This window comes from Halichoerus grypus, chromosome X (genome assembly GCF_964656455.1).
Source record: "Halichoerus grypus chromosome X, mHalGry1.hap1.1, whole genome shotgun sequence".
Classification (NCBI taxonomy): Eukaryota; Metazoa; Chordata; class Mammalia; order Carnivora; family Phocidae; genus Halichoerus; species Halichoerus grypus.
In genome coordinates this window covers 93,045,946-93,055,032 of record NC_135727.1, presented here as the reverse complement: position 1 = coordinate 93,055,032, position 9,087 = coordinate 93,045,946, and the positions used below count along the sequence as shown (strand labels likewise).

Genomic DNA, 9,087 nt, shown 5'->3' with positions numbered 1-9,087 from the left:
AAAAAAGGAATGCAAAGCATCTTTATTTTTTTCCCTTTTTTTCCTTCCTTCCTTCCTTCTTTCCTTCCTTCCTTTCTTCATTCCTTGCTTTCCTCCTCCCTCCTCCTTCCCTTGTTGCTTTATTGGAAAATGTATAGGTTGAAGGAGGTTGGAATATATAAATATGAGGTAAACCTAAGAGACAACATGAACAGTTTCTTCAAGTAGAAAGCATGGGAAGAAGAATAACAGGGTGTAAGAAAGGAAGTGGAGTAGGAAAGAAAAAACACCCAAGACCCCGTGAATTCCATTTAAAATATATAATAATAGAAATTAATGGCATAGGTTGGTAAGCTTAGAGAAATAAATCCAGAGGAAGGAAATCACTTAAGAAAGAATATTTTTGTAAGTGGAGAGTTTCATTTTGTTTTTGTTTGGCTTTTGGGTTTTTTTTTTTAAGATTTATTTATTTATTTGAGAAAGAATGTGTGTGAGAGTGGGGGGGAGGGGGAGAGGGAGAGGAAGAGAGAGAATTTCAAGCAGACTTCCCGCCCAGCGGAGAGCTGGATGTGGGGCTCAATCTCACGACCCTGAAATCATGGTCTGATCTGAAGTCAAGAGTCGGATGCCTAACTGACTGGGCCATCCCAGTGCCCCTGTTTTGTTTTGTTTTAAACTGTTCTCATGAAGTATATTTTATAGGCAGAATTTTGGATGGAGTAATTAATTCCTGGCTCAGAGGAATGATATGTAATGCCCACAGTCACACAGGCTGAGCTGGGTTGGGCCACCAGGTCTCCCAATGCCTAAACCGGGGTTCTTTTCACTGTATTGCTTCATTTTTAAGTAAAGAAATCTTCCCAAATGCCATGCCTCACTGTTTTTAAAGGACACTTTAGTTTACATGTGAACGAATTGTCTACAGTTTGGCTGGAGGCAGGGTACTTATTTCCCATCTCTCCTGATTGCCTGTGGTCACACTCCTGGTTCCTGCCCAGCCTATACTCAAGAGTTACCTGGTGGGTGAGATTGGGAGAAAAAACTGGGCAGGTGCAACTCTGTTCCTTCCTCCCCCCGGCATCTGCCTGCAGAGAGCTTTGAGTTTCCATAGGAGAGGGCTGTGTCAGGCAGATAACCCACCTAAGTTTCATTCTCCAAACAGCTTTAACAATAACAAAGCTGGTATTTTTATCTCATCCTTTGAGTCCTGTAAGCTCAGATGGGAAAGAAGGGTGTAAATTATTGGCATTCCTCTAAGCCCAATGAATTTTATCAAGAAACGTATTTCATAGTGGTCAGAAACATGGACACTGTGTTTATATCCCAGCTCTGACACTTACTAGCTGTGTGATCTTGGGCAAATTGCTTAACTCCTCTGGACCTCTACAAGATGGGACAATAACAGAATCTACCTGGAAGTGTTTATGTAACAATTTAAACAAAATTTTAACCGTCTGACACATAGTAAGCACTATATTAATGTTAGCTTTGTTTTTCTTTAAGATAAAATTAAAGAACTAGCTTTTTAACAGTGGTTTATTACTATGTACAAGGGATAATCTTTCAAGAAGGCTTTCAAGAAGACTGTGTCTTGTATATAGAGATTTTTATATTACACAAATATTTCAAATATTTATTTTTATATGGAGATAATGAAGTTTATGGTTAAAAGTATGGACACTAGAGTCAGACACCGTGGTTCAAATTTTAGCCTTGTGACTTACCAGTTGTGTGACCTTAGGCAAATAACTTAAACTTGGATCTCAATTTTCACATATGTGATATAAGAATAATGATAGTATCCAACTTCAAAGATTGTTGTGGAAAATGACAATATTTATAAAGTACTTATTGATCTGATATCCGTTATATATTTGTTAAAGAAAATAATACATAAAAATGGAGTGGAATTGCCAGGACCTGCAGTAACTCTATGTTTAACCTTTTGAGAAACTGCAAGACATTTTCCAAAGCAGTTGAAATAGTTTACATTCCCACCAGCAGTACATGAGGGTTCCACTTTCTCCACATCTTTACCAACACTTCTTCTTGTCCATCTGTTTAATCCACCCCAGTGGATGTGAATTGGTATCTCACTGTGCTTTTGACTTGCATTTCCCTGAAGTCGAATGATGTTAAGCATTTTTCATATGTTGATTGGCCATTCTTGGTGAAATGTGTACTCAGATCCTTGTGCATGAAATATCTTCTTGGAGAAATGTGTATCAGAAATATGTATCGGAGCACCTGGGTGGTTCAGTTGGTTAAGCATCTGCCTTTGGCTCAGGTCATGATCCCAGGGTCCTGGGATTGAGCCCCATGCCAGGCTCTCCACTCAGCAGGGAACCTGCTTCTCCCTCTCCCTCTGCCTGTCGCTCCCCCTGCTCGCTCATGCTCTCTCTCCCTCTTTCTCTGTTAAATAAATAAATAAATAATCTTTTAAAAAAAGAAAGATGTATCAGAAATATGTATCAGATATATCAGAAATATCTTCCTTGTGCACATTTTAACTGGATTATTTCTTTTTATTATTGAATTATAAGAGTTCTTTATATATTCTAGGTGCAAGTCCCTTATCAGATAATATGATTTGCAAATATTTTCTCCAATTCAGTGAGTTGTCTTTTCACTTTCTTGATCATGTCCTTTGAAGCACAAAATTTTTACTTTTGAAGAAGTCTAATTAATCCATTTTTCTTATTGTTGCCCTCATGTTTTTGGTGTCATATCTAAGAAGTCTTTGCCTAACCCAAGATCATGATGACTTACTCCTATATTTCTTCTAAGTGTCTTATAGTTTTAGTTTTTATATTTAAGTTAATGACACATTTTGATTTAATTTTTGTGTATGGTGTGAGGTAGTAGTCTAATATCTTTTTTATTTTTCATGTGGATACCCAGTTGTTTCAGCACCATGTGCTGAAGACTATTATTTCCCTATGGAATTAACTTGGCACCTTTCTTGAAAATCAATTGACTATAAATGTGAGGCAATATTTATGGACTCCAATTCTATTCCATTGATCTATATGTCTATCTTCACACTGGTATTACACTGTTTTGATTACTGTATCTTTTTTTTTTAAAGATTTTATTTATTTATTTGACAGAGAGAGACACAGCAAGAGAGGGAACACAAGCAGGGGGAGCAGGAGAGGGAGAAGCAGGCTTCCCGCGGAGCAGGGAGCCCGATGTGGGACTCGATCCCAGGACCCTGGGATCATGACCTGAGCTGAAGGCAGACACTTAACGACTGAGCCACCCAGGCGCCCTTGATTACTGTATCTTTGTGGTAAGATTTTATTTTATTTTGGGGCACCTGGGTGGCTCAGTTGGTTGGGCGACTGCCTTCGGCTTGGGTCATGATCCTGGAGTCCCGGGATCGAGTCCCACATCGGGCTCCCTGCTCAGCAGGGAGTCTGCTTCTCCCTCTGGCCCTCCTCCCTCTCATGCTCTCTGTCTCTCATTGTCTCTCTCGCAAATAAATAAAATCTTAAAAAAAAATAATAAAATAATAAAAAAAAAGATTTTATTTTATTTTATTTTATTATGTTAGTCACCATACATCATCAGTTTTCGATGCAGTGATCCATGATTCATTGTTTTCATACAAACCCTAGTGCTCCATGCAGTACGTGCCCTCCTTAATACCCATCACCCGGCTAACCCATCCCCCGACCCCCTGCCCTCTAGAACCCTCAGTTTGTTTCTCAGAGTCCATAGTCTCTCATGGTTCATCTGTCCTTCCGATTCCCCCCCCCTTCATTTTTCCCTTCCTTCTCCTAATGTCCTCCATGCTATTCCTTATGTTCCACAGATAAGTGAAACCATATGATAATTGACTTTCTCTGCTTGACTTATTTCACCTAGCATAATCTCCTCCAGTCCCATCCATGTTGATGTAAAAGTTGGGTATTCATCTTTTCTGATGGATGAGTTAATATTCCATTGTATATATAGACCACATCTTCTTTATCCATTCATCTGTTGAAGGGCATCTTGGCTCTTTGCCAAGCTGTGACATTGCTGCTATGAACATTGGGGTGCATATGGCCCTTCTTTTCACTACATCTGTGTCTTTGGGGTAAATACCCAGTAGTGCAATTGCTGGGTCATAGGGTAGCTCTATTTTTAATTTTCTGAGACACCTCCACACTGTTTTCCAAAGTGGCTATACCAACTTGCATTCCCACCAACAGTGTAAGAGGGTTCCCCTTTCTCCACAACCTCTCCAACATTTGTTGTTTCTTGTCTTGTCAATTTTTGCCATTCTAACTGGTGTAAGGTGGTATCTCAGTGTGGTTTTGATTTAAATTTCCCTGATGGCTAATGATGATGAACGTTTTTTCATGTGTCTGTTAGCCATTTGTATGTCTTCTTTGGAGAAGTGTCTGTCATGTCTTCTGCCCATTTTTTGACTTGATTATTTGTTTTTTGGGTGTTGAGTTTGAGAAGTTCTTTATAGATCTTGGATACCAGCCCTTTGTCTGTAGTGTCATTTGCAAATATCGTCTCCCATTCTGTGGGTTGCCTCTTTGTTTTGTTGACTGTTTCCTTTGCTGTGCAGAAGCTTTTTATCTTGATGAAGTCCCAAAAGTTCATTTTTGCTTTTATTTCACTAGCCTTTTTTTTTTTAACAAGCTTTAGTTCACTTTATTTTTCTTGTATAAAAATAGGTGGTGGTCACAGCTGGAGCCTGGGTCCTCTGCATGGAGACTCTGGTGTGGGTCTTCACAAGATGGTCAATGAATTCCTGATATAGAGACTTGGTGAACACCTTCTCCTTCCAGAGGTCAGGGGTGAGATAGCTGTAGGTCTTGGAGATGGCATCAAAAGTAGCCTTAGCAAAGTTCCCCAGGGTGGCAGTGCCACCTTTTTTTTATCACAAAAAAAAGATACAGTAATCAAGGTGTACTGGCCAAGGTGTACCAGTCGTCGATACTGGCCATCATCAGTAGCTTCTTGGGCACAGGGGCTGAAACAATGCCAGTGCCTCTGGGGGCAGGGACGAGACACACCAGCACAGAGCCACAGCGGCCAGTCACCTTGCATGGGACAGTGTGGGGCTTGCCGATCTTGTTCCCCCAGTAGCCTTACCTCACAGGGACGATGGAAAGCTTGGCCAGGATCATGGCCCCACGGATGGCAGTGGCGACCTCCTTGGAGCACTTGACACCCAGGCTGATGTGTCCATTGTAATCTCCGATGGCAACAAACGCCTTGAACCTGGTCTGCTGGCCAGCACGGGTCTGCTTTTGCACAGGCATGATCTTCAGAACCTCATCCTTGAGGGATGCTCCCAGGAAGAAATCAATGATCTCAGATTCCTTGATAGGCAGAGAGAAGAGATAGATCTCCTTCAGGGACTTGATCTTCATGTCCTTGACCAGGCGGCCCAGCTTGGTGACCTGGATCCACTCCTTGTCTTCAGCCTTGCCTCCGCGAGCTCCGCGGCCTTGACCCCGGCCCGACCACGGCCATGACCTTGGCCCAGATGCCCCTGCTGAAGCCTCCATGGAAGCTGTCACGGCCTCGCATTCCAGGGCCCCCAGGCCCTCCAGGCCCTCTCGCAGCACCAGCATCATCCGCCATTTGGTGTTCTCTCAGAGAAGAAGCTGTTTCACTAGCCTTTGGAGATGCTTTCTTATACACTAACAATGCACTGTAGAAAGAGAAATTAGAAAAATGATTCCATTTACAATAGCACCAAAAACCATAAGATACCTCGGAATAAACCTAACCAAAGAGGTAAAGGATCTATACTCTAGGAACTACAGACCACTCATTAAAAAAATTGAAGAAGACACAAAAAGATGGAAAAACATTCCATGCTCATGGATCAGAAGAATAAACATTGTTAAAATGTCTATGCCTTCTATACCTTCAATGCCATCCCGATCAAAATTCCAATGACATTTTTCAAAATGCTGGAACAAACAATCCTAAAATTTGTATGGAATCAGAAAAGACCCTGAATCACCAAGGAAATGTTGAAAAAGAGAAACAAAGCTGTGTTGCCCAATTTCAAGCTATATTACAAAGCTGTGATCACCAAGACAGCATAGTACTGGCACAAAAGCAGACATATAGACCAATGGAACAGAATAGAGAACCCAGATATGGACCCTCAACTCTATGGTCAAATAATCTTCGACAAACAGGAAAAAAATATGCAATGGGAATAAGACAGTCTCTTCAATAAATGGTGCTGGGAAAATTGGACAGCTATACACAGAAGAATGAAACTCAACCATTCTCTAACACCATTCACAAAGATAAACTCAAAGTGGATGAAAGACCTCAATGTGAGACAGGAATCCATCAAAATCCTAGAGAATAACATAGGCAGGAACCTCTTTGACATTGGCCACAGCAACTTCTTTCAAGATACATCTGTGGTAAGTTTTGAAATCAGAAAGAATGAGTCCTTCAATTTTGTTCTTTTTTAATATTGTTTAGACTATTATGAGAACCTTGAATTTCCAAATGAATTTTAGGATTAGCTTATAAATTTCTGCAAAGAAGCCAGCTTGAATTTTCATAAGGATTACATTAAATCTATAGATCAACTTGGGGAGTATCTCCATATAACAATATTAAGCCTTTCGAATTATGAACACAAGATGACTTTCCATTCATTTACATTTTCTTTCCTTTCCTTCAGTACTATTTTATAGCTTTCAGAGTATAAATTTTGCACTTTTTTGTTAAATTTATTTCTAAGTATTTATTCTTTTTTATATTCTTTTGGTTCATTGTTGACATATAAAAATATAATTAATTTATGTATATTGATCTTGTACCTGGTAACTTATATGAACTTCTTTATTCTAATAGTTTTTTGTGTATATATTCCTTAGGATTTTATATATACAAGATCAGTTCATGTAAAAATAGAAATGGTTTTACTTCTTCCTTTCTAATCTAGATGCCTTTTATTTCTTTTTTTCTTATGTAATTGCCATGACTAGACCCTCCAATACAATGTTCAAAGGAAGTAGGTAGAGTAGATATCCTTGTTTTGTTTCTGATCTTAAGGAGAAAGCATTTAGTATTAAGTATGATGTTAGCTGCTAATTTTTTGTGGATGCCCTTTATCAGAAAGAGGAAGTTCCCTTCTACTTCTAGTTTGTTGAGACTTGTTATCACGAAGATGTGTATTTTATCAAATGTTTTTTCTGCATTTATTGAAATGATCATGTAGTTTTTGTCCATTATTCTATCAGTATGTTACATTACCTTGATTGATGTTAAAGCAACCTTGTGTTCCTGGGATAAGTCCCACTTGATCATCATATCTGATACTTTTTATATGTTGCTGTGTCCACTTTGCTGGTATTTTTTTTTTTTTTGAGGATTTTTGTGTCTGTATATTCATAAGAGATAGTGGCCTGTTAGTTTTATTGTCATATCTTTGGTTTTGGTATTAGGTTAATATTAGCCTAATAAAATAAGTTGGGCAATGTTCCCTCCTCTTCTTTTTGGAAGAGTTTGTGAAGAAATAGTATTAATTCTTCTTTAAATGTTTGGTAGAGTACAATAGTAAATCTGTCTGGGAATGGGCTTTTCTTTGTGTGAAATTTTAAAACTACTAATTCAATCTCTTCACTTGTGACACCTCTATTCAGATTTTTTCAATTTCTTCTTGAATCAGTGTTGGTAGTTTGTGTCTTTCTAGGAATTTTTCCATTTCATCTACGCTATCTAACTCGTTGGCATACAGTTGTTCATAATATTTGCTCATAAAATTTTTTATTGCTGGAAGATTGGAAGTAGCATTCTCTCCTTCATACCTGGTTTAGTAATTTGAGTCTTCTCTCTTTTTCCATTGGTCAGTCTGGTTAAAAGCTTGTCCATTTTGTTGATCTTTTTTAACAACCAACTTTCGGTCTTGTTGATTATCTCTATTGGTTTTGTATTTTCTATTTCATTAATGTTGTTTCTAATCTTTATTATTTCCTTCCTTCTGCTTCCTTTGGGTTTAGTTTGCCTTTTTTTTTTTCTAGATCCTTAAGGTGGAAGGTTAGGTTACTGATCTGAGATTTTTTTATATAGGTGTTCAGAGCTATAAATTTCTCTTTAATCAGTGCTTTCACTGTATCCTATAAGTTTGGTATATTGTACCTTCACTTTCATTCATCTCAAAGTATTTTCTGATTTCCTTTGTGATTTCTTCTTTGATCCATTTGTTATTTAGAAGTGTGTTAGTTGATTTCCACATATTTGTGAGTTTCACAAATTATTTTTGTTGTTGGTTTCTAACTTCATTCCTTTGTGGTCAGAGAACATACTTTGTATGACTTCAGTCCTTTTAAATTTATTGAGTCTTGTTATATGACCTTGCATATGGTCTATCCTGGAGAGTGTTCTACGTGCACTTCAAAAGAATGGGCATTGTACTGTCATTACATGGAGTGATCTAAAGATGCTTTTTCTAGTTGGTTTATAGTGTTGTTCATATCTTCCACTTTCTTGTTGATCTTCTATTTTTTCTAGCCATTATTTGTGGGAGAGCAAGACCTCAGTGGGTAAAAGAAACAATAATAACAAGAACACACATATATGGCAAAAGCTGTATGCCTATGGCAAAAGCCAACCATTCCCCCATCATTCCATACTGAAAACAGTACATGCTGAAAACAGCAATGATGGCAGATAAGATAGTTAGGCCTACTGAGGTTGGCTCTCCCATCTCCTGCAGCCCCCTAGTTAATGCCTCACTAGGACCCATACTGATAGTCATGTACACAGTTCCTTGCTGCCCCTCACATGATTGCTTTCTTGAGTTGTTTTTTCTTTGCATCCGCAGACTGTACATTCTAAGAAAATAAAATCAAGAGTCCACCCGGACTCTGGGCTTCACTTCCATGCCTGCACTTCTCGGCAGTCCCTGGTGGTGCAGCCCGTTCGGGCCTCTTTTTGTTCCAAATTATTGGACTCAGAGTAATCATTTCATCTCAACAAATGCTCTATGTGACAATTATTAAACATAGGTTAGTGAAGTCTCCAACTATTAGCATTCATGGTGCACATATTTTTATTTTAATTCTATAAATATTTCCTGCTTAGCCCTCTACCCATTTGCTATACTTGAAAACCATATTTAAA

At 38.6% G+C, this 9,087-nt stretch overlaps 1 pseudogene; it reads right to left on the bottom strand.

The window, feature by feature from the left end:
• Positions 1–4,603: 4,603 nt before the first annotated feature.
• Positions 4,604–5,571, bottom strand: LOC144380513 (small ribosomal subunit protein uS5-like; annotated as a pseudogene).
• Positions 5,572–9,087: the final 3,516 nt, after the last annotated feature.